We start from the raw sequence: 26398 nt of genomic DNA, 5'->3' as shown, positions 1-26398 counted from the left end.
GTAGTGAGAAAGGAGGTCATTAATGGGTTATTTCCAGAATGAAAAAATGGTGTTATGGTGGATACCAGCTACTAGTCGTGCCAATGCAATAATGCTATAGAGAGATGGTATGATAAGGACATTAGAATCTTATTGAACTTAATAGAGTTTTCTGTTGAGTAGATCTGCATTGGATTGTGATGTGAATTCTTTACTCATAAAAAAATAATTTGTTTAAAGAAGCTATTTCATTTTATTTTATCCCACCTTTCTCCCAAAATGGGATGGGATCCAAGAACAAAGTATACTAAAAACCTATGTGATACAAAGGTTAGAAAAGCATTAAGTAAACAGCTACACTTTTTTTAAAATTACCCTTTAAATTACAACAGTTAAAACACAATAAAACACAACAACATGCCCCATTGAAAAGATCCTTCTGCCACAGTAACTTAAAATCAAGAGCCTACTTAATAAAAATGGTATATTGTGCCAGCAGTAACTTAAAATCAAGAGCCAACCAAGTCTCCCATGGGAGTAAATTCCATAAATTGGGAGAAGTCACTCAAGGGCTAACTCTATTGTTCAAACCAATTGTACCTGTGTGATGCTGGCAAGTCAAAGAAAAAGCCCTTAGATCTTTAAAAAAAAAAAAAAGATCTTGAAAGTTGGGCAGGGCCATAGAAGGAGGAACAGTCTTTCAGATAGCCTGGACAAATCCTCTGCACTTAATGTGGAAGGCAAAACTATTGCTTCTCCCTGTCCTCAAATTAAAAATGATGTTATTTCAACAGTGCAGCTGATTTCCACAATATAATTTGTAAAATTACAGCTTTGAACTTTCCAGAATAGAAGCAAGACCACACAACCCCCCCCCCCCAAAAAAAAGCAATTAATATTATAGGATTGTTTATCTCAGTGTCTTTTCATAATGGTATTGATTTGCAATTTCTCATTCTATTTAAAGTTCAATATTAACACAATTGTAATATATCAACTTTAGCCTGAAATCAATTCCAAAGGCAAAGGCATGGCCCATTATGAAGTAACGGCAATGCTAATTTTATTCTGCCAAATGTAAATTGACTGATTTATCACACCATTATGGAACTGTACTACTCCCTTAATCTGTTTGCAAAGGAAAGTAGAGAAAGAAAAGAAAACAGATTATGGTGTCTACACCTTGCTGAAAATAGCACGGAAGGCAAAAAGCCATTCTTCAGGAAAAAAGGCAGAAGTGTTTGCAGCAGAAGAAAGTCAAGAACAGATGTTCTTCACTGGTATAAGTCAGCACAGCCCCATTGATTTTATAGCTTCCCTAGGGAGTTCTTTGCCTCAATTTATGCCATGCTACCATAAACAAGCTGGGTCTCTGCACTTAAATAAACTAAATCAGGCAGTCAAAATTTAGTAGCTAAAAAACCTCCATGTTTCCCACTGATTCCTAAGCCAAGGGAGTGTGAGAGATCTATGGAGTCTAAGTGGAATTTAAATAGACTAAAAAAGGGCTAATTCTAGGTTAATCTCTAATCTCTTTGGGCTAATCAATACCTACAACAGAATAAAGTAATGGTATAATATTTCAGTTCAGTTATAGATTCAGGAGTCATAGAGACATACTGAGGATGCCACTGCTATATGCTTCACCCTTTCATCTGCCATAGCCTGAAGTTAACTAATTAAAATTATTATTTCCCTTTTCCATGACTGAAGTGATTATTAAATTATGTTGGAATTGTGACTTGGCAAATGTCACTCTTTTTGCAAGACAATGCTACTCCTTTTTCAGCGCAGCTATAACTTTTGTTACTTTTACCATTATATGGGTATGGCCTCAATAATGGGTGGAAGGTGATCAAAGTGTTGACTTCTGCTGCTGGTTTCTATTCAGTTGTGGATTCTGAGATGATGATGATGATAATAATAATAATAATAATAATAATAATGTTTATTTATATACCGCTTTTCCAAATTAGATCAAAGTGGTGATAATGATGTAGATGGAATAAGAGTGCATTCTGCATACAGACCACTAACTTATAACATTCAGATATTTTAAAAAGAAAATTTAAAGTAACTAATATAGTTACTTTTGAGGTCAGGGAAGTAAAGAATTACTTTTGAAATATAACTATGATGGCAACCAACTACAGGGGCCTTTGCAGTATTGTTGTTGCTGTTGTGTGCCTTCAAGTCATTTCAAACTTATGGCAACCTTAAGGCAAACCTATCACAAGGTTTTCTTGGCAAGATTTGTTCAGATGAGATTTGCCGTTGGACCTCAGAGAGAGTGACTTGTCCAAGGTCATGCAGTGGGTTTCATGACTGCGGTGGGAATCAAACCCTGGTTTCCAGAGTCATAGTCCAATGCTCAAACTAGCACACCATGCTGGCTCTCTCTTTAGAGAATAAATTATTTTTAAAAAGTAATTTCCCAAAGCTCTTCACCCAGCAGCATCCTGAACTCAATGGTCTGGGATGATATTTTAACATTGTGTTGGAGAACCCTACAATGGTAGTTTAGAATGTGTTCAATAAATATCCAAGGTGAAGTTACCTCTAGGTTGCTGCTTCAAGAATTTGTGGATATTAATAGGCTTTTTCAGTTGTTCAGTGTGGAGGCATATATATAGTGGGGCCTTGGTAGCCACTAGGGATTAGTTCCAGGACCCCTGGTGGATACCGAAAATTCATGGATGCTCAAGTCCCACTAAATACAATGGCATAGTAAAATGTTGGGGGTTTTTTTTGTATAAGATTGCCAAATCAAGATTTGCTTATTGGAATAGATAGATAGATAGATAGATAGATAGATAGATAGATAGATAGAGAGCGCCATGGGCGGTTTAATCCATGGATAAAAATGTATGAATAAGGAGGGCCAACTTTATCGCTTCCCTGTTGTCTTGATCCCTATTACTGTGATCAGACCATTTACTGGCAAAGTTTGTACTTATACCTTCTGCAGAGGTGGAGAATCCTATAGTTTGTTAAAGTTAGTTTACTATTTTGATTATTTTATATTGAATACCAGAATATTGTAACATAAAGATCAACTCACTGTAAAATCTTTAAATTCCAATATAATGTGTTCTACAGCACAATTTAGTTTCTTGAGTCAAATATTTGCATGTCCAAAAACATTTGCATATTCTATCTAAACTTTTCTGCCATTCTCTGGTCTAAAAATCTTTGCACGTCACTAAGCTAATTAATCTTTTACAGACTATTTCATGCACTGGAAGTCTGCCTCTTGCCCTTTCTTACTGCATAACTAATTTACTGTGAGCAGAAGCTAATAACATTACAGCTGCTAACATAACTAAGATGCATGGAAGATAAGCTATTTCTATTTAGTCTTAAAGGTTGCTTTAAAGAAACAAACCCAAACCAAACATTATGGAAAATTTAAGCATTTCAACTAGCACCCTGGCTATCACTACATTTCATATGGACAGGTTTTTCATTTGTAATTAGATAATCACAAGCAAAGTTTGACAACCTCCAATGGACAGGCATTTGATATAAATGACCAGTGAACTTGATCAAGGCGTTTACTTTTTTCTTCCTCATCTCTTAAGCCTGACAGTCTCATGATATGGAAAAATGGAGAAGAGAAAGGCAAAATATTTAAATGCCAAGGTATTGCATTTGCAAATGTAACTCCAATGTGTTTACAGATATATTCATTACACATTGTCTCCAGACTACAATTTCAGTCTTTACATGCCTCAACAAAACATTTTTGAGGTGCTGCAGATCAGGGCTTCCAGGAATGGCATCTGCCATGCTCTCTCAGGCTGCATCCAGGATGCAGAAATAATCCAATTTGATACCACTTTAACTTCCATGGCACAATGCTATGAAATTCTGGGAATTCTAGTTTATTGTGGCACTGGAGTTTTCTGACAGAGAAGTCTAAGTGTCTTACAAAACAACAGTCTCCAGAATTCCATTACTTTGAGCCATGACAGTCAATGTGGTGTCAAACCAAATTATTTCTTCAGTGCTGATGCAGCCTTAAACAACCTCCACACCCCCAATGTGGAGGTGTGGACCCCTCAGAGTTTTGCTACAATTGGTTCTCTCAAGGCACCCCACACCTGGCAGAGCACTTAGGCATCATTCTCCGATGCCCCAGTCTGCAGCACTGCCAGTCTGGATTTTTTTTTTTTTTTGGGGGGGGGGGTCACATTTGGTTATTAACAAACTTGTGAATATCCAGAAATTATGGATCATAAAACTCATTTACAATCTCTCAACTATTGAATGGAATGCCAGCCTGCATGTTATTGTTATTGCTGCAAACCCCCATAACTCTCATGGAGGGGGATCTATGTATTTCTGCACAGAATATTTTCCTGAATCACTTTAAGATGTGCAAATATTGGATAACAACTGCACAAAATTCTCAAATTATTCTTCATGAGGGGCTTCTGATTGTCAGGAAACCCATTTTTGGCTGAGAAATGAGCAATGGGGATTCTCCCCCCCCCCCCCAGCCCTACAATGTGTACATCCTAGGATCTTTTAAACCTAAGCCAATGTACAAGCAGTGGGAAGGTTAATACCTGTTGTCATGTAGCAGAGTGGGAAAGAAAAAGAAAAAAAAACATATTAAACAGCAGGCAATACAGAAAAATGAAGAAGGAACAGGGAGGAAAAAAAAGGAATATACAACAAGCCAATTTCCACCTACACATGCACAGGCTCGGTATAAAAAACAAGTAGTAAATCAAAGACAAGTGTATGGAGGGGGGAAGCAATGCTGTCCAATTCACAGCAGCATGTTATTGAATTGTCCCCAACAATAACAACAGAAGTATTAGAAGTGAAGGAAAAGACTTAAAACTAAAATTAGAAAAAAATTATGAAGTTTTGAAAAATAGAGATACTTGTCATTTTTGGTTGGTACTATAGTGTCAAGGAAGAAAAGGGAATTTACTCCATTTACTCTGACAGAAGAGAAACAAGTAGTGGAAAGTAACATTTGAAGTTGCCTTATAAGAAGTCAGACCATGGATTCATCTACAGGAGAGGACATTCCAGCCACCAGATCTCATACTGACTGTTCATGTCCCTAGTTTGGCTCACAGATATTTAGTGGCCACTATTCCCTGCTACTGAATCTGCATTTCCCCAAGGGAAGAGGGCACATGAGACAAGGATTTATGCAACCAGCTTTGCTCTCCCTTCATCTTCTCCATATGGCAAACATGAGGGGCAAGATGTTGGAAAATGTAAGACATAGCAAGGTATCTCACAGAGTATTTAGCAAATAGTCAACAACCAATCCCACACCAACACCAGCAACACACAGGGTCTCACTGAGAAATAAAGCAGGATTGGTCTTCTTTAGTAAAACCATGAGAAACAAATTTACTTACAAATACTAAAGGTTTTATAGCATCTCATGGTGAAAAGCTCTGTGTTCTTCAAGATACCCCTTGAAGGAAATTTGAGGATGAACAAACCCAGACTAACTGCAGATTAATGGATTTGGAATGAGAAGAAGAAATGCTAAGACAAAGAAATGCATACTGTGCCTAATTTCTTTAAGAGATTTGCAAACCTGCAACTACTGAGCATAGGCATACTAAGGTTGCTCTCTCTAACAGAAGCAAAGTGCACTCAGGTGGTACTTCAAGAATTATCTGGGTCTCAACCTTGGCATTCAGCCAGTTCCTAAAGCATTGGATGCATATGCCCTGTTTCGCTCCTTCCAACTCTTTTGAGGGAAAGGCATGGAGTAAACACTGTGGCCCGTTACAAACGGGCACCCTAGTAAGTGATGAGCACGTACTAGGGTTAGAAAGGGGCGTCATTTCTTGACGCCCCTAACCCTAGTATGGACCCAGTCCGTACAAAATGGTGGCGCCCTATACAGATGGGTGCCGCCATGACTACGTCACCACTGCGCCGGCTCCAAACGGAGCTCCTTCTGTGGTTTGCGTCGCTGGCGCAGCCTTTAGACAGCTGCGCCAGGGATACAAGGGAGAAAGGGGCCGAGCGGCCCCTTTCTCCTCCTCCCCACCGGCATCGGGTGTCCTTGGGGCATGAAGCCCCAAGGACACCCCTTTCCAGGCCTTTTGCTGCTTCCCCGTGGCCTGGAAAGCGGTGGATCGGGGTCTCAGAGGCTGCCGTTGTGGCAGCTGAGGCCCCGATACAGCGGGGAAAGGGCCAGTTACAGGCTGTCCCAAAGGGGCGGTCTGTAACACACCTGAGTTAGCATTTAAATAGTAAGATGAGTCCTAATTCCTGAAGTGCTGGCTGTTTGTGGCTCTTTATAGTCTCTGCTCATCTACACCACACTTCAACTGATGAAAGAACAAATCACTAAGAGACATTTCAAACACATAGCCAACAATGGGAGGAAGAAAGGCTAGAGAGTTAAATTTAGAGTGATAGTGATTATGTGATAGTGATTATGACTATGGGGCAATACAGACCGGCACTTTGTGCCAGCCTGTAGGTGGAGCCATGGTGCAGCATCCACACGCTGGACGTAATGGCTCTGCCCCCTTCATGCCATGATGCCATGTGTCCTTCTAGATGGTGTGCACCATTATGGCACCTCCCTGGCACTGCAGCTAGATGAAGCAGCACCAAAAGGGCATCAAAAAGCTGTACCATTGCAGCTATGACATCCTTTCTGGGGCAGAAATTCAACATTCACGAGTTCTTTTTGAACTGGGTTGGGAGCATGGCATGTGGTTGCTGCATCCCCAACCCAGTATTTCTAGGGGTGGCATACAGCCACTCCTTACGAGCTGTCTGTACAGCCCCTATGTTTTCTAGATGAGGAGTGACTGGTTTCATGGAGAAAAACACCATATTGAAATTTATTTTTGTAGGCTACATTTGTTCTAAACAAATCCAGTTTCTTTTTTATTTCATCACTAAATGTAGTATCCAGCGTTATATGAGATAATCATCATCAATTTTAACATTCATTCCGTTTCAGTTGCTCTAGAGGATGAAAGCCTAGCAGTTTAAGTACTCAGATTTTCCTTGTGTTGCAGAGCAATATCAGTTGTCCTTGAGAGAGCACACTTTACCTGCGTGAATGGGGGAGAAAGTCCAAAAAGTGAATTTTGTGCATGCCACATAGGCCTGTTACAGACTGCCAAAATAAAGCTGCTTCGGGTCTCTTTGGAGATATGCTGTTTAAATGATGCATGCATCCTAAGAATCCAGAAGCTGCACCAAAGCTGCACTCCAGTGCTTAGGAATGGAGTGTGGCTTTGGCGCGACTTCCGGACTCTTAGGACGCATGCATCATTTAAACAGCATATCTCCAAAGAGGCCCGAAGCAGCTTTATTTTGGCAGTCTGTAACAGGCCATAGCCTTTATTTTAAATCTGACTTTTAAGTCAAACTATTTCAAACACTCTTCAAATTTAGTGAAAATCTGTTTGTCTGTTTTTGTGTGATGCAGTCATGAACAAACAGAAATGCACTTTTATTTACTGTATATAGGCAACAAATAATAAGTTTATTTTAAAAACAATCTCTCTGTCTGCCATCTGGAATTTCTTGGCACCCACCTCATTTAATAAGATGAAATAAATGCACCTATATTTCATTAAATAAATCAGTTAATTACTTGCTTCTACATTTTTATGATGTTCAACACTGACCCCAGAACACCATGAATAAGTCTACAGCATAAATAGGTTGCTAAAACAACTGCTTCTCCTGTTGAACAGTCCAGCTTCTTTACAAGATAGATAGATAGATAGATAGATAGATAGATAGATAGATAGATAGAGAATAAGGGGGATTTTCTACTGCTTCTGCAAAATGCTGAAAAGGACTTCCAACATTGGAGACTAAGGGCCGAAACTGACAGCCGCAAAAGGGCCCAACACCACTGTTTTAAACTGGCTCTTGAAAAGGAGCAATTGTTTTCTGCTCCTCTTCAGGCCAGTTCTTTTCATTTGGAAAGGCATCAGGGCAGCTTCTGGCTGCATTCATAGTATGAGTCATCTAAACCTCATGCCCCCAATGCAGCCTGATGGCATCTCTTTTGGTGCATCTGTTTTGGCCCTAACCCAAATTTGAGGTAGCATTTTTGTACATTTTTCTTTCCTTTTTTGCATTTTCAGAGGAAAAATGCAAAAAAATTGCCTTTCAACATTTCCCCCCTCAAGAATATGATTTTCCCTTCCAAAATGTTGCTTTTCCACCAAAATTATTTTTAGGTCTGTGTTAACATACTCATAAAAAGACCTTTAAGGTTGTTTATTTAAGTTCTCAAACGTGAAAATAATTATTATGGAAAGTCGAAGGCTTTCATGGCCGGCATCCATAGTTTTTTGTGGGTTTTTCACGCTATATGGCCATGTTCTAGCAGAGTTTCTTTCTGACATTTCGCCAGCATTTGTGGCTGGAATCTTCAGAGAAGATTCTCTGAAGATGCCAGCCACAGATGCTGGTGAAACGTCAGAAAGAAACTCTGCTAGAACATGGTCACAAAGCCCGAAAAACCCACAAAAAACTATAATTATTATGGACATTAATGAAATTTTGCTATGAGGTGTTTTGCTGTGTTGAGAGACTCTTCTTATTAAGCACAAGGGGGGAAATACAAATATCCCCTCCATTTTTAGATCCACATCCTCCATAAACCATGGATTATATTGTTCTACTCTGAATTATATTTTTATTTATGTCTATTTATAGCTAACATAATTATATTTAATTTACCTGATACCTGATGTCAGTAAATTTGATTGGTACAAAGTAAAGAATAATTGTGTACATTGTGGTTGTGTCCATCAAGAATGTACACAACCATCTGAAATTATTAAGTCAGGCATGAATCCTTCAGCTCAAGCAAGAAAATTAGCATGCTCTACTGAGTTTCAGATCTAACAGTGCAGGAAAACTCTGTTAATGAAGCAGAAATAAATATTGAACTCATCCAGGATGTATGGTTCTGTAATTTATCCATTAAGTTTGTAGGATTCTAAAGGATCTCCGTGAGGCCATGAAATAAAATATAACAGATGCATCAATGAAAGATACAAAAAGAAAGATAGGACAAGAGTTATCATGTTTTCCAGATTTACAGTGGATGGGGTTTCTGGAACCTCTTTGAGACCTGTTTCTAGTCTTACCAACATTCTGTTAGTTTCCTTTAAAATTCATATAGTTTTTGACTCAAGTGAACTGTAAAATTAACTTTTTTCCATTATTGTTGTCAAAAGGAAAGATAGTGAGATCTGAAGATGTGTATGTATGTGTATGAAAAATATATGAATTTTAAGGCAAATATATAAAATTAGCAATATGTTATTAACAATAAATACCACTAGCAGTACTGAAAAACATCTATTTTTAACCCTGGAAAGCCATGCAATAATTCACTTTAAAAGAAACTTGCTGTTTGAAATGCAGCAGCACTCATCCCTTGAAAAGAGCAGTAATGATAGTTTTAATTTCTCAAAAGTCTCATAATCTCTCCTCCACTCTTCCTAAACTCTCTGGGATGCAACATGATATTCTTAGTAGGGATGGAAAGATTATTGGGGGAGTGGGGTGTTTGTTTAAAAAAATGTTTTCCAGGTGTTGTGAAATCCCAATGAGAATTGCTGAGAGTCTTCATAGTTTGGGACTTACTCTGCACAAAATTTGCAGTTGGCTATTTTCTGCAGAAAACAGAATTTGCTATTCAGGAAACAGCCAGAATGGTATAGTGGTTTGAGTGTTGCACTATGACTCTGGAGAACAGGGTTCAAATCCTCACCATGGAAATTCACTGGCTGACTTTGGACAAGTAACATGCTTTATGCCTGAGGGGAAGACAATGAAAAACCTACTCTGAACAAACCTTCCCAAGACATCCCCATGATAGGTCTTACGGTTGCCATAAATTGGAAACAACTTGAAGGCACACAACAACAAACAACAACATTTGGTGCACAAAAATAGTATATGCAAAAATATTATTTTCTGTGTAGAAAAAAAAGGTTGTCTCCTATGCTACAATTGGGAGCCTCTTCTGTGGAAAATTTGCACATGATGCACTTGCATAGAAAACAGAATTTTCTGCACAGAAAAATAATACTTCTGCATATAAAAATGTATCCTCCGCACAGTAAATTCATAAAACAACCGTGTGTTAATTTTGCACATATTAAGTCCCAAACTGTGACTAGCTTCAAAAATGGGGTGATTTCTGAAGACTTCCTCACAGTGGGAACAAACTTGCTACAACTGTTTCCTTCGAGAGAAAAATCGGTGAAGAATTACATCTGCCTCATAATTTCCTCACTTATACTAAAAGTCAAACTAGTTAATCCATTGTTAGCTTTACACCCTTAGATACCTTTCCTATCTGTAATATCCTAATAGAGATATTGCAATAAACCTTTAGTTTATTCAGCTATTGGTGTCTTTACTCCTTAATAAGAAGTGGTAACTGCTCACACATTCTTCATCACTTGCATAATTGATCTGCCTTGGAGGAAAATTCAGTGACAACCTGAATGCATGGTGTGACATTAAGTATGTCCAATGAGGCTAAATCACCGAGCTTTGCCCAGCTTCACAATTTATGCCATTGGAAGATGTGCTTACTGTTCAGTTGCAAGAGAAAAATCATTCGATTGATATTGCAAATTTTTACAAAATTGGAACCTTCTGAGCCTATAGGTCAATCACACACCACAAACAATCTTTCATGGTTATTTTGGCAAACTTCTTCCAATATAACATGCCCCCAAGGTTGCCAGATGAAATAAGGAAGAGGGCTGTTGTACCTTTAGCGGTTCTATCGAAGCAGAAATTCCATATGCCCACCGTTCTCAACTATAGAGCCCTATAGAACCCTGTTCTACACTGTCCCTTATTTCACTGGGAAATCTTAATCCACCCACCCCACACAGATTTTACAATCTGTTCTGGATTTTCTAAAACACAATAAAAATAAGCAAAAGTGTGCACACAAAAAAGGAGTCATTAGAAAAAAATATGCACACAGCATGTATATTTCTAATTTTAGTTTTAGGGGTTGTGTGTGTGTGTGTGTGTGTGTGTGTGTGTGTGTGTGTGGTGTATGTGTATGAGTAAACCCTTCCTTCTTCTTTGCTTCCCTAAGGTAAGTCCCTCAGCTTTGAGCCATGAAAAAGGGCTGACAGCAGCAATTGATGCAAGCCTGAAGTTTGTTTTTAGAATAAGCTTTGTTTGCTCACAGCATGCCCCAATGTAATGCATAAACTGGCCCTCTTGTCATTCATCTAATCCTGTAGGAACTAGTACAGTTTGGACCAGCAGGATATTTTCAGAAATTAGGTCCCAACATAAATTAGAACCTTTAGCTAGCAGGTGTTCCAAAACCCTTTTAATATCAAGAATAGGAAGGGCAGATGTGTATTAATTCCTCCAGATCTTTGGTCTTCTGTTCTAGGAAGCCCTCATATTAATTTTTCTCCTGGCTCTGTCAGCAGATTCAGAGCAGAAAAGAATTGAACTAGTCTCTCAAGATGTCCCCTTGTCCTCCAGGCATATCTCTATGGCAGCCTTCGATCACTCTCTCTCTCTCTCTTTGTGTGTCCAGAATATACTGCAGTCTCAAAACATATGATCATAGGCTTAGAGAATCTCATCATCAAAGAATAGCTCCAGTGAGATTTCTTTGATTATCATATCAGAGTCAGGCGCACAATGAAAACCTTGGTGTGTGTTCTTCCCTTCATCATGAAAACTCGATGACAAGCTGACCGATATGAGAGAGCACAGAACAAAGGTTTTATTTGACTTTTAAATATTCTATAGCCCGTGGTCAAAAGTTCAAACTTAAATAGCTGAAATCTCAAAGCTGGACTCATATACAAGACCACTGATTTACAAGCCAGGCCTTATTAGAAAGCCAGTGTGAGGAAAGTAATGTATAGGAGTTATTGTAACAAACTCTCACTGAACAGAAGACAAATTTGCAACATAGCTGCTATATCTTTTTCAACTACAAATAAAATACTATTACTGAAGCAGAGAGAAAGATGAGAACTACACATTCCACTGCCAGTGCCCAGGAGGTGGACAGTCAAATACTTTTTATAGGGACTTTTTAGTGAGGCTGTGGAGGGAATTATTTTATTAAATTAGATAAAGTCACTGGTTGACAGATGTGGGTTTGTTAAAGCCTTTCCCTAACAATCCTCCTACTTGATGTTTCTTTGATGAAATTCTTCCTGACTAATAATGCTCTTCTGTAGAATTGTGGAAGTCACAGTACTATAGTGGAAACCAGTGTTTTGGTCCGAGTTAAGTTCAGTTAATATGAAGAAGTGAGTTTTCATCCACAAAATCTTCTTTAAACATTTTCTTAACTTTTGCTAAATTTGTTGAGATACCACATTTTCCCTGATTTGAAATTTGAAACATTTCACACCAGGACGATTGGCAGATCCTTGAGGGAGGGTGGGGCTTTGATACCCTCCATGAAGAGACCAGAATTTTCAATATAAGCAAGGTCCATTGGACTAAGCTGAGGCATGTGATGGGAGGTGGAGTCAGTATATAGGGACAGTACACCCCCCATCCTGCCTCTTTTCCATGAAGCAGCCCACCCTCTCACCCTAAATACAGTATGAACTTTGTTGTTCGCTTCAGGGCCGGGTAGGAATTTTCTCCCCTTTCCCCGGGGTTTTTTGCCTATCCCATACTGTGTGCCGGGACTGGTGATTGGCTTTGGGGGGCTTTTAAATAGGTTTCACTGGCCGATATGGGGTTAAAGAACTGTTTGGTACACACCATTGGCACCCCTTTGTGGTGAAAGGTTAGGCTCTTGATCAGCTTAACACGTCAAGGGGCATGGAGTTGTGGGAGAACCTGCCTTTGGGGTAGACATGGGGTTTTTTGCTCAACCTTACAAATTCGTGGGAGTTTGGGGGAGAGTGCCTTATGTTTACCTTCCTAGGACTGGCTGAGGATGCAGTCCGAATCATCGGATTTACCTCAGGGTTCGGTGTTTGTGCCCAAAGGGAAGGCTGAAGAGGAAGTCTAGGATTGACACCTGACTTCAGCTGGACCCGCACCAGGCTTTTCACTTTAATCAGTTTGCTCAGAGTTTGAAGTTAAGGTTGAAGTTCAAGTGCTTAGCTTTAAATAGATTATAGGTCAAATAAATGGCCCTTTATTAATCCAATTTATGTGTCTGGTCTCGTTATTTCATGGTTGGGTATTAAATGTTGGCATTTCTCAAGAGGAGATAATCCATCTCTACCAAACTTTTGGAAATAGTTTGCTCTCTGTTGCAGCCTGTGGTTCCCATGTCACTGTGGTGGTGGTTAATCCACTCTGAATTTGAAGAATAACTTTTCAGGAACTGCCCAAGATGATGAATCTATTTTGGTGGTAGTTCAGCACCTTGTGTAGTTCAAATTGACTAAAATTCAGGGTAGATTTATCACTCCCCTTACATAAGAGACACTAGCTGCTATCTCTTGCTTGAACTTCCTATAATTTGATTGTAAATGCTTGCCTTTCTAAACGTTTATTAATCTGTTCTGTCCATTGCAAAAGGGTTGAGTATTTGACTGTTTCTTCCAACCAGAGACATCCATGACATTTTGCTGCCTAGGTGGGAGCTGCATATGTGTTCCCCAACCAAGGTGTAAAGTACGAAGGTACCCTGGTTATTTTGACTAAATTATTTTGGCTGCTTAGTTAGAAAAATCCCACTATGACCTTTCTTTACTTTGGTAGTCAACCATTAACCACAACATTAATAAATTAAATAACTGAACTTCTGGGGGGAGGGGGGTTGTGACACAACAAATTTGCTGCCTGAGGCAGGCACCTTTCTCTGTCTAATGGTAGGTCTGACTGTACTTCAGGTCTTATCCCCCCCCCCCCCCGCTCTTCTATAGCTGCATACTTCAGCAGGAGGATGGCAGATACAAACTCCATGCTTGAGAATAGAATATGCATGTCATGTTAACAAACTGCAATGCTTCTAAACCAAAGCTGCTACAACTTCTCTGTGATTTTGTACAATTTTTGAATCCTTCCCCGAAGGAAATTCCAGCAATGGCATAACAGGAGAATTGAAGGTCAGAATCAAACCATGTCATCAGAAGCAGATACAATGTCTGCCTGAGCTGTGTTTATCTCTCGTAAATATTGTGTGACAAATAGGATAAATTTATAGGTATGTATTAGAGAAGGCAAGAAATGAAAATGAAAGCAACATTTCTGCTTGTCAGCACATCTCAGTCACAGACTGGTAGAAAATACACCAGCATGAATGGATGCTGAATTCTGAAAACAAGAATAAAACCTTGAGTATCACCTGTCTACATTGATAAAGAATTTTTGAAGCCTTGCCCTAAACATGTTCCTACTGAATTCAGGTGTTACTTCTGAATAAGGATGCTTAGGTATGAAATGGTAATGTGCCAAAAGGGATGGGAATTATGTGGCCCTTCAGATACTGTGGAACTGTAGAAGAGCCCTCCCTCCATGTCACCTATCATCAACCAGCCTGGGAGGGAGTGAAAAGGCAGGCCCGACTCCATCAGGGCTAGCCAGGCCTCAGAGGGAGTGAAGAACCACTAGACTTGATCCCCTTCCCCACCACCATTCCCTTCTCCCTTTGTGTCATGTCTTTTTAGATTGTAAGCCTGAGGACAGGGAACTGTCTGAATAACTATCTGTAAGCCACTCTGAGACCCTTTAGACCCTTTAGGGCTGAAGAACAGAGTATAAATACCATCCATAAATAAATAAATCACTGCATCTCCCAGCTTTCTTCACCATTGGCTGTAATGGCTAGGATTGATGGTCCATGCAGCCAAACGATATTGCTCTGCTAAAGTCATGAGCTGAGATTCTACATCACCTATTAGTTATGCATAACTAAGTAATATATCCAGGCACAATCTATCTTAACAGACAGGAACAAGGGAGGTCTATTCTCCTGGCAATTGGGTTGCAGCAGCATGAAAGAGCCCTGGTGGCGCAGTTGTTAAATGCCTGGACTGCAGCCACTCACTCACAAATCATAAGGTTGTGAGTTCAATACCAGCGAAAGGGCTCAAGCTCGACTCAGGCTTGCATCCTTCCGAGGTCACTAAAATGAGTACCCAGATTGTTGGGAGCAATTAGCTTATAGTTTGTAAACCAATTAGGGAGTGCTTAAGTGCAGTGATAAGCAGTATAGAAATGTACTTGCTATTGCTATTCCACCCCCGTCCTGCAACACAGTGAATCTTCAATGAAGAATTGGACAGGCGTCTTGCTTCTGATAGTCACATCCTCAGTGAAGGAGGCAGAAAAGCCTTCATGCTCTACCTCAGCTGCTAGCAACAGCCTTCCACTACTCAGTGTGGCTAGTGGCAGTTAAGTAGGTTACAATTGTGCCAATACAGCCATGAATGAGAATACTATTACTGAATACAGAACAGTTATGGGTCCATAACTCTAGGTTATGTATCTATAACTGCAATACAGGATGCCAGCCATGTTTCTTTTCATCTCATGACCCTGAAAGAAAGTGAAAGATCCTCATCTTTCCCTTCAATATCCTCCATGACTTTGCCACCCCTAAATTATTCTCTCTTACATTCCAGTCTATCTCTATCTATGACTGTGTACCAGTCAATGTTTTTTTAAAGGCCTTGTTTCCCAAAAGAATTCACCTTCTCCTGATTCCTGTTCCTCATCTATTTTTTTCTTTATACAAGGAATTCATTTATCATCTCTGAACACCCATGAGGTTATGTAAATCTGATAAAAACACTTTAAAAGCATTAAACAAATAACTAAAACCACAGTTAAAATAGTTCAAATTCCTCTTTAAAAATAGTTGTATCACTAGAGAAATAGTTTTAAAAAACAAACTTCTCATGTTGAGAGCCAAATATCACATTAATGGCATACTAGAAAAATAGATTGACATATCTCCCCTCATTCCCCTGCTCTCCATCAACATGAAATGGCTATTTTTGTGGAGGTGGCCTGGGCTGGGTGGGGCTGGGCTGTACCAGCCAAGACGTAGGTGTGGATTAGCTTTGGGAGATGTAACAACATCTCTTCATACAGTATCTCTGCCCTAGTTTTATCTTCACATAATCTTATTATTTTTAAATTGTCCAGCCATAGAATGATTACCTCTCACATCATGTATTAGTCCACTGCTCTGTCCTCGTTATATTTTTTATTGTGTTATTAATAGATATTTCAATCTCCAATTTTAATTGTATCATATTGGATACTATTTTAAGGGGGGAGGGATTTGGGATATAATGTTGGAAGTAGATATTTTAATGTGTTGTGAGCCGCTTTGATTGTCTCACCACAGAAAAGTGGGATAAAAATAAAAGTTTTATTTATTATTTATTATGAATATGTGGGAGATGTTTCCACACTGTGTTCCTGATGGACCTTGTGAAAGGATCATCGCCAGCAGTTGGAGGGCTGCTATGGACTGTATAATGAAAAGGCCTGCACTCATTGCACTGACATTCTATTCCCTTCCTTGTTCCAAATGCCACAATGGCCTCAAGTGCCTGCATGCATGTTCTCTCTCCTCAGGTTGTTCCTCCCATGCCTGAATTTTTGGTGCACTAATGTTACAGAAGCTAAACATATGTTAAAATCTCCCCTTTGCATTAAGCCAGAGAGCCCTGGTGCCTGGTGGAAATGGGGGAGATGAGTTTGTCAAGATGTCTTGATTTTCAGAACAGTGTACAGTGGATCTCTGGACAGAAAAGACTCCTCCCATAAGAAAGTCATTCTCCAAAGCCTGATGGAAATGAAAACAGAGGAGGGCTAATGTCCTTCCTTCTTCACACATTTATTCTACAAAGACCAGGAATGTCTGAATAGGGCTGTTGAACTACCTTCAAGCTGAACTTCAAGAAACTCTGAAGGTTTGTAAAATGATACAGACAAGGGAAAGAAACTGATATAAGTACCTATGACTAAAAATAATGAAGGCAGAGAACTGCAGGAAATGTAAAGATTCTTGATAACTTTGCTATGTACAGTGGGCCCTTGGTATACGCAGTGGATCCATTCCGCGCCCCCCCGGCGTATGCCAAAATCCACGTATGCTCAAGTCCCTTTTGTCCCCAATGGCAGCTCACATACACGCGCACCACCACTGGGGACAAAAGTCCCTCCCTCCCTCCCTCCCCCTTCCCCTCCCTGCTTACCTGCTCCTTCGCCGTGCCACCGCTTCCTCGCCGCCGCCTCCTCTGTCACCACGGGAAAGGCCGGGTGCTGCTCATGGAACCCAAGAGGCCTCCAGGCTGTCCCCGGTCCTTCTTCTGCGGCAGGGGTGAGGAGGACGAGGCCTGGCTTTGTCCTCCTTGCTTCCGCCGCTGGTCTTAAAGGGCCAGGGGTAGCTTGGGGGCCAGGAGGCCTCCAGGCTACCCACGGCACTTCTTCCGCAGCGGCGGCGAGAAGGACGAGGCCTGGATTCGTCCTCCTTGCTCCCACCGCTGGTATTAAAGGGCCAGGGGCAGCTTGGGGCCAAGAGGCCTCCAGGCTGCCCCCAGCCCTTCTTCCGTGGCAGTGGCGAGGAAGATGAGGCCTGGCTTCATCCTCCTCACTCCTGCCACTGGTCTTAAGGAGCCAGGGGCAGCTTGGGGGCCAAGAGGCCTCCAAGCTGCCCACGGCCCTTCTTCCGAGGCGGCGGCGGCAAGGAGGACGAGGGCAAGTTTCGTCCTCGCCGCCGCCGTGGAAGAAGGGCTGGGGGAAGCCTGGAGGCCTCTTGGCCTCCATGAGCAGCACCCGGCCTTTCCCGCAGCGATGGAGGAGGCGGCGGCAAGGAGGAGGTAAGCAGGGAGGGGAAGGGAGAGGGAGGGAGGGAGGGAGGGAGGAGAGGGACTTTTGTCCCCAATGGCGGCGCTCGTGCACGCGCACCGCCATTGAGGACAATTTCCCCAGATTTGCCATGCACGTATGCTCAAATCCACACATGACAAATCCGCGTATAAGGAGGGCCGACTGTAGTTCACACCCAATGACAATGATGATATAGAAATCTGGACATGTTTAAATTAATTGTTAAATGCCAGGTTTCTTTACATCCTTTTTAATGTTAACAGACAATCATTATAGTATTATTTTATATTCCTTTGTAATATGGTTAAATGTGTTATTTTAAGTGTATTCCTTACACGTGAAATTTCTTTTTTTTTAAAGGCATAGACTGTATGTATTACTACCTACACATTTACTGCATAAAGTTTCGTGTGACTTTCAAATTTAAGCTTGGCTCTAAATTGTAATTGATTTTCTATGAGATTAAATTTAGCTCATATCAATGCAAAATACCTTCTTTTTAATAAAGGATTTACAGTGAATAGCAAAGTAATTCATGATGATTAGTGACTCACAGGGAAGTATGCTTATCTTCCTTGTTAGAGATAATTTATCACCCAAAAACATCTATCATTTTTTTTCCAGGGAAAGAGAAGGGAACATTAATAAGATATAAATTGTGCTATATTCTTCATCATTTATTCATACAAATTAGTAAGATTAACTTTATTCAATGTTTCTTCTGTTCAGTTCCTGCCCATCAATAGTTTTTTTTAGTCTTAATATACCACAAATATAAAAATTTGGTGGCATTTCAATGACATGGGGCTAAGTCCAACTCTAGGCCTTTCTAAGGCTTGAAATTAATGGGAGCTAAGGCGCTATACAGACAGGCTCAATGAGGCGCCACCGTCACATTCAAGGGATGGCACTTCCAAATGCCCCTTGCACGTGATGAGGGCGTCAAAATGACGGTGCCCTGTACAGATGGGTGCTGCCAGTTTGATGCAATGGACGCTTAGCATCTGCACATCGCGATGCCATTGTGATGTCGTAAGTGCGCAATTGGCACATTGTGGCATCACAATGGCGCCGCAAAAAGAACCTGAGGAAGCTGCAATGTTTGTCCACTGCAGCTTCCTTGCACAGCAAAACAAGGTGCAGGCAGACCACCCGTTTTGGTGCAGGCAGACCGCCCCGCCTAAGTTAGCTTTAGCCAATGATTTGCATATTCCAATGCCTATATTCTAGGTAGGAAAAACATTAGAATTTTGCTAAGGTTGGACAACCTGGCTCAAATCTGTGTGAAGCTGTGACGCTCCTGTGTAGCTCTTGGAAAAGTTACTTTTGAATGACAACCCTCAGAATCCCCCACCCAGCATGGCCAGTGTTCCTTCAAAGTTTGATTTTATCAATAGATGTAAATGAGAAGAACAATGATCCAGATTGACACACCTGAAATCCAAATTAGTTTGGGTCCAGATTATTCTAAACTGAATTGAGGCATGATTTGGATGAGGTGAGGAGCATGGGCAGCTCTGTATTTCAGTTTGTGTCAGATAATTAATATATATATAGAGAGATGGAAAAGCTGATGTACTGAGCTTCTTGGGGGAAAAATGAGATAGAAAAGTGAATAAGAATCCTCCATTAATAAATGGGCCTGTGACTGAAGAACACACCCAGTATGCAAGGCCATCTTCAGTTTTCTCAGCCCCATATGGCTGATTGGACAATGAATTTAGAGGTTCAGTTCACAATTCCATATCTTAGATTTAAACACCTACTAGGTTTTCAGGAAGGATAGAGAACATAGTAAGTGCATTGTCTTTTGTCACACTCAGAGTAGAACAACTGAAATGAATGGAACTGAAATTAATGATGACTAACTATTGGCTTAAATAGTCATTTTAGATCAGGGGTCGGCAACCTCCGGCCCGCGGGCCGGATGCAGCCCGCGGAGGCCTGGCAACCGACCCCTGGCTGCTGTTGCCGCTGCCGCCGCCACCGCCATAGCCGCCCGTCACGGCTTTTCGCCGCTCTGGGCCCCACCATTTTGGGCGGCAAAATGGCGGCGAAGTCTCGCACGACCTCCCCCGAGGTCACGTGAGAGTTCGCTGCCATTTTGGGCGAACTCTCGTGTGACCTCGGGGGAGGTCGTGCGAGACTTCGCTGCCATTTTGCCGCTCAAAATGGCAGCGCCCAGAGCGGTGAAAAGCTGTGATGGGCGGCCGCGGCGGCAGCGGTGGTGGGCCTCTAGGAGGCCTGCTGCCGTCCCTGGGGCCCTCCAGGAGGGCTCCGGCGACAGCAGGGGGCCTCTGGGAGGCCCTTTGCCATCGCTGGGGCCCTCCAGGAGGGCTCCGGCGATGGCAGGGGGCCTCTGGGTGGCCCTTTGCAGTCTCTGGGGCCCTCCAGGAGGGCTCTGACGGTGGCAGAGGGCCCCTGGGAGGCCCGTTGCCTTCGCTGGGGTCCTCCAGGAGGGCTCCGGCGACGGCAGGGGCCTCTCGGTGGCCCTTTGCTGTCACTGGAGCCCTCCAGGAGGGCTCCAATGGCGGCAGGGGGCCCCTGGGAGGCCCGTTGCCTTCGCTGGGGTCCTCCAGGAGGGTTCTGGCGGCGGCAGCGGGCCCCTGGGAAGCCCATTGCCTTCGCTGGGGCCTCCAAAAGGGCTCCGACGGCGGCAGCGGGCCCCTGGGAGGCCATTTGCTGTCGCTGGGGCCCTCCAGGAGGGCTCCTGCAATGGCAGCGGGCCTCCCCGAGGCCCATTGCCTTCGCTGGGGTCCTCCAGGAGGGCTCCGGTGGCAGCAGCGGGCCCCTGGGAGGCCAGCTGCCGTCGCAGGGGCCCTCCAGGAGGGCTCCGATGGTGGCAGCGGGCCCCTGGGAGACCAGTTGCCATTGCTGGGGCCCTCCAGGAGGGCTCCGACGGTGGCAGCGGGCCCCTCGGAGGCCAGTTGCCGTCACTGGGGCCCTTCAGGTGGGCTCCTGCGGCGGCGGCGGGCCTCTGGCGTCAGGGGCTGGCAGACAGGGAGGCCTCCAGCGCTGGTGGTCCCCGCCAGCTCTTTCCCGGCCTCTGACAGGGCCTGCGGCCCCGTCAGAGGCCGGCAAAGAGGAGGTGGCCTGGCCCCTGGGGGTGGAAGCTCCGCCCCCAGGGGTGGGAACTCCGCCCCGGGTGGAAGGTCCACCCCCAGAGGGTGGAGGCTCCACCCCCAGCACGTGGCCCCGCCCCCAGGGGTGGAAGCTCCACCTCCCCGGCTTCGCCCCCCCCCCCCGTTGTCTGAGGGACAGCAACCGGCCCCCGGCTCAAAAAGGTTGCCTACCCCTGTTTTAGATCCGTTATATTTGAAGGAAGTCAGACTGAATACCATGCTTGATGAGTATCTATAAGTGGATTCATACATGAAGTCACACTTCTTAAATCACATGAGAGTGCTGTTAATAAAAAAGGAAATATTGAAGAAAAGCCACTTGCACATCCCACTAAAAGCAGCTTTTACACTGAACATCCAGTATCATATGCCGGGCACGTATAAGGTAGAGGGACAGGGGGAATATGAAAGAATGTACACTGACACAGTGCTTCCTTGGCTACATAGGCCTGAATCCTCTTCTTAGTTTCAACTAGAGTGGGCTTTTCAATACACTGTTAGATCTAGTGGTAAGTAAACATGTTGTTAAATCTGATCGATTCAATGAGTCCACACTACTTGAATCTCACAACAGGATTCAGACAAATATCTTAGAGAATTATGTAATAAATGAAGGCATTGGACAACCCAGCTTGCCTGCTAGGGGAATGTCGTAGGATTGGAGGAAGTAAGATTCCATATGGATAAAAAACACTGAGTGTTTCTCCTGCCACATGAGAGTGAATGCTGCCCAACAGACCCTGTCCTAGATATTGCCCTGAATGCTTTCTCCCCAACATCACTTAAATGGTGGACATAGTCAGAATCAGAATCAGAATCAGAATCATAGAGTTGGAAGAGACCACTAGGGCCATCCAGTCCAACCCCCTGCCATGCAGGAAATCCAATTCAAAGCATCCCTGACAGATGGCCATCCAGCCTCTGTTTAAAGACCTCCAAGGAAGGAGACTCTATCACCCTCCGAGGGAGTGCATTCCACTGTCGAACAGCCCTTACTGTCAGGAAGTTCCTCCTAATGTTCAGGTGGAATCTCTTTTCCTGTAGCTTGCATCCATTGTTCCGAGTCCTGTTCTCTGGAGCAGCAGAGAACAAGCTTGCTCCCTCTTCAATATGACATCCTTTCAAATATTTAAACAGGGCTATCATATCACCTCTTAACCTTCTTTTCTCCAGGCTAAACATCCCCAGCTCCCTAAGTCGTTCCTCATAGGGCATGGTTTCCAGACCCTTCACCATTTTTGTCGCCCTCCTTTGGACACGCTCCAGTTTCTCAATGTCCTTTCTGAATTGTGGTGCCCAGAACTGGACACAATATTCTAGGTGGGGCCTGACCAGAGCAGAATACAGTGGCACTATTACTTCTCTTGATCTAGACACTATACTTCTATTGATGCAGCCTAAAATAGCATTGGCCTTTTTAGCTGCCGCATCACACTGTTCACTCATGTTCAACTTGTGGTCTACTTGGACTCCTAGATCCCTTTCACACATAGTTTCATTCAGCCAGGTGTCACCCATCCTATATCTGTGCATTTTATTTTTCCGCCCTAAGTGCAATACCTTACATTTCTCTGTGTTGAATTTCATTTTGTTAGCTTTGGCCCAGCTTTCAAGTCTATTCAGGTCATTTTGAATCTTGATCCTGTCCTCTGGGGTATTAGCTATTCCTCCTAATTTGGTGTCATCTGCAAATTTGATAAGTATGCTCCCAATTCTGTCATCCAGGTCATTGATAAAGATGTTGAATAGCACTGGGCCCAGGACAGAGCCCTGTGGGACCCCACTGGTCACTTCTCTCCAGGATGAAAAGGAGCCATTGTTGAGCACCCTTTGGGTTCGGCCGGTCAACCAATTACAGATCCATTTAACAGTTCCTTTGTCTAGCCCACATTTTACAAGCTTGTTTGCAAGAATGTCATGGGAAACCTTGTCAAAGGCCTTACTGTCCTAACTGTTCCATCACCCTCAGTCTGTTCCAATGTCCAAATCATCTATAACAAAGTTTTGACAAACTTGTGACAGGGGAAAGATAAAGAGATAGCAACACAATCATAAAAATTCTGTCTGGTACAATCCAGAATGAAATTGACCCACTTTGGAGCACTGAAAAAGGGGAAGGTGAAGCCAACTGAATGTTGGTTACTGCCCTTGAGTAGTTTTATGTTTCCCAACTGACTTCAAGTATAAAAATGAACTCTGACATCTCCCTACAAGCCCAAACTCCCACAGTTTTGCAACTCTGAGGGACCTGTTGGGGGGAATTTCATAACACAGGTGCCTACAGTGCAACAGAAGCCCCTGGGATGAAGTTACATTCCTGCTCCCTTACAGCCTATTCCTTCTCCCAGCATGGCAGGAATGGTGACATAGGTGATCCTAGGATGTATGCTTTATGTTTAGAACTGATGCAAAACAAAGCTGTTTTAAGACTCACATATGGAAATAAGCTAAGTAGACCTCCAGGTCGTTAATCAGCTTCCTATCAGCAGGGCTAATGACAATAATTTGAAATGTTAATAATTTCTGTTCTCCTGACATAAAAGTGGCTAGCAAGCTTCCAAATGAAGCCAAGGTGGGAGATAACAGTTCATCGTTGCCTAATCAAGTAATTAATGTAAACAGAGATTTAAAATGTTCTCTCTGTAATTTACATTTTGGGGAGTAATTGATTCATTATAAAAGCCTTAATGATATGAATTTCATCTAACAGATAAATCAGTATTCAATATGTACTGTGTATTAGAAACTGCTTTATGATATCTGTTTTAGCTAGCCAGTTTAATTCCAGGCCATATTATTTTTATATCAGTTAATCCATGAACCTGATTCATCCAGTTTCTACAGAAATCTATGGTTACTTTCCCCATAACAACAACAAAACAAAAATATTCACATTAATAAAAACATTTGGAAACATAGGGGGATATAGATAGCCGGCTCCATGTCATTCATTTTTGCCCCTCGTCGGTGCCGCATCAGCCACACAGTACGGCACTGACGTGCTCCCTAAAAAGGAGCCATTCTAGATGGCTTCATTTTAAGGGCATCATAATGGTCCTTGTGCGCCATGATGATGACGCTTCCGATGAGAGCCGTTGGGGTGCTTGGACACCCATCATCATCACATACCTCATGTGAACAGGGGTGTGGCAAGATGGCACACAGGCACCGAAAGTAGGGCTGGGCTCATATGGAGGCCAAGTCCTATGGAGCCTTAAAATCGGCCCCAGGCTGGCACAAAGCACTAGTCTGTACTGGACCCTATGTTTCCAAATTCATATTTCTTATATGTATTTTATCTCAAAATGCAATTTTTAAAATACAGTCTCTCAAAATACACATTTTAAAATGAAGACTCAACTCCTTTTAAAAGTTGCTCAGAGAGGTGATGGTGGCAGTGGTGGTGGTGGTGGTGGTGGTGATGATGATGATGACTTTTTTTTTGGGGGGGGGAGTAATAGAAAAATATTTGCGTAAATGCCTTTCCTTGTAAGACCCAATAATGCAAAAATGGGACATATTCAGGCTTTTCTATGTTGGATTGAACTTCCAAGTACTGTTTATCATAAGCTGTCCCAAACTGGGCTGATATGATCTGCAGTGTGATGACACCTAGATAGTCTGGACTTTACCTGCAGTAACTCCCTCCCTGAGAACTGATGTTGCCTCTATTTTTCCATTACTGACAGCCTTTGTTTTCCAATGACTCTTTGACTTATTGGCTTTCTTGGTCTATTTGATTTCATCCCAGCTTCTTTAAAGCTTCTTAATTTCAAGCTGCAAGCCTATACATCCTTACTTGCTTGCATGTGAGCTATGCTAGTACAAGAAGACTTAGGGGCTGAACAGACCACCTGTAAGGGATGACTTGCAGCTGCCTCTTTCTTCGCCAGATCGTGACTGTGGCAACTGCACACCACAGCTCCTATCTGGCCTTTCTGTGGTGCAAAAAGGAGCCGCAAAAAGGGAGTCCTTTTTGAGTCTGGAAAGGGTGCCATAGCTGCAGTGCCTCAGCTTTTCAGTGTTCCTTTGGTGCTGTATCATCTGGATGCAGTGCCAGAGGAGCGCTGTGGCACCACTCTCCATGGAGCGGAGTCTGGTCATGCATCTTGAACTTCACCCTCATGCTGGCCTTTCATGCCAGTCTGTACAGCCTGTTAGTCTGAGCAAATATGCATATGATTGCATCATTAATATTCAGTTACTGTTTTTTTTAAATTTTAGTGATTGATTTTTAGTTGACATACTTTTATACTTTGTTTTGTTAACATCTCCGGTCACCTATTCTCTCTCTCTCTCTCTCTCTCTCTCTCTCTCTCTCTCTCACACACACACACTCACACACACATCCTCTGTCTTGCAATATAAATGCCCACACCTCTAATAATAAAAGAGATTTGTTCAGCGTCTGTTTATAGCCACCATAACTTATCAGAATACCTTGCTATAAGCTTCAAATCTGGCTGAAGTATGTCAAGTTGCAACGCTGATATTCAAAACAGGGGTGCTCCCCAGAAGCTAAAAAGAAACAGATTGCTAGTTCTCATTAGGAGATTGTGGGAGATACTTCAAAATAATAGTTTTCCCCCTTCTTCTTCCAAATTTCAGTGTGAAGTTTCCCAATGAAATTCCAACAGGAGGAGGTTTGCTCGAAGGAAAAAAGGAGGGCCTGCCATAAATCATTGATAAAGTTCTTTAAAGTGCTAAAAAACAGAACAGGGCTCTCTGAGTCCCTGCTGCTATGCTGAGGCAGGAAAACAGAAATGAGCTAAGGTTGATGTGTGTGTTCAAGTCATTTCAGACTTATGGTGACCCTAAGGCAAATCTATCATATGGCTTTCTTGGCATGGTTCTTCAGAGGGAGTTTGCAATTGCCATTGCCTTTCTCTGAGGCTCAAAGAATGTAACTTGCCCAAGGCCACCCAGTGGGTTTCCATGACTCAGCCAGAATTTGAACCCTGATCGCCAAAATCCTAGTCTAACACACAAACCACAACATCATGCTAATCGCTAATCATAAAGTGAAAGTACTGTTGCTAAAATTCCTGAGATATAAACAAGGGGAGTGGGAAAATAGGAGGCAACATGAAATGCTTATGGAGATCCAAGTAGCACTAAAGACACATCAGATACTGTGTGAACACACATCTGTTTCTCTTTCTCTGTGTCTACGTTCCAAAACTATTTCTCTCACACTCAATTACTCCCACACACATGTATACAAACATGCCCAAATATGCACCTGTCCCGCTAATTGACATGCAACCTAGTCAGTGCTACATAAGTGAGCTTCAGATCACAGACTGTGTTGTTCTTTTACTGGATTATGTCTGCAGTATGAATGCAGCCTAGGATGACCAGGAACAAGCACACCTACAGCTAAGCCAAAAAATGTGTGTAAAGTGCACAGGCATAGTAACCCCAAATGTTTGAAGAGGGGTGCCATTAAAAATGATTGCTGAGCTAATATTTGCACCCACCTTTGAATTAATTATATA

The sequence above is a fragment of the Sceloporus occidentalis genome, unplaced genomic scaffold (assembly GCF_023333645.1).
Source record: "Sceloporus occidentalis isolate IW3139 unplaced genomic scaffold, rSceOcc1.0.p SCAF_2, whole genome shotgun sequence".
In the NCBI taxonomy this organism is placed as follows: Eukaryota; Metazoa; Chordata; class Lepidosauria; order Squamata; family Phrynosomatidae; genus Sceloporus; species Sceloporus occidentalis.
This window is presented reverse-complemented; position numbering follows the sequence as displayed.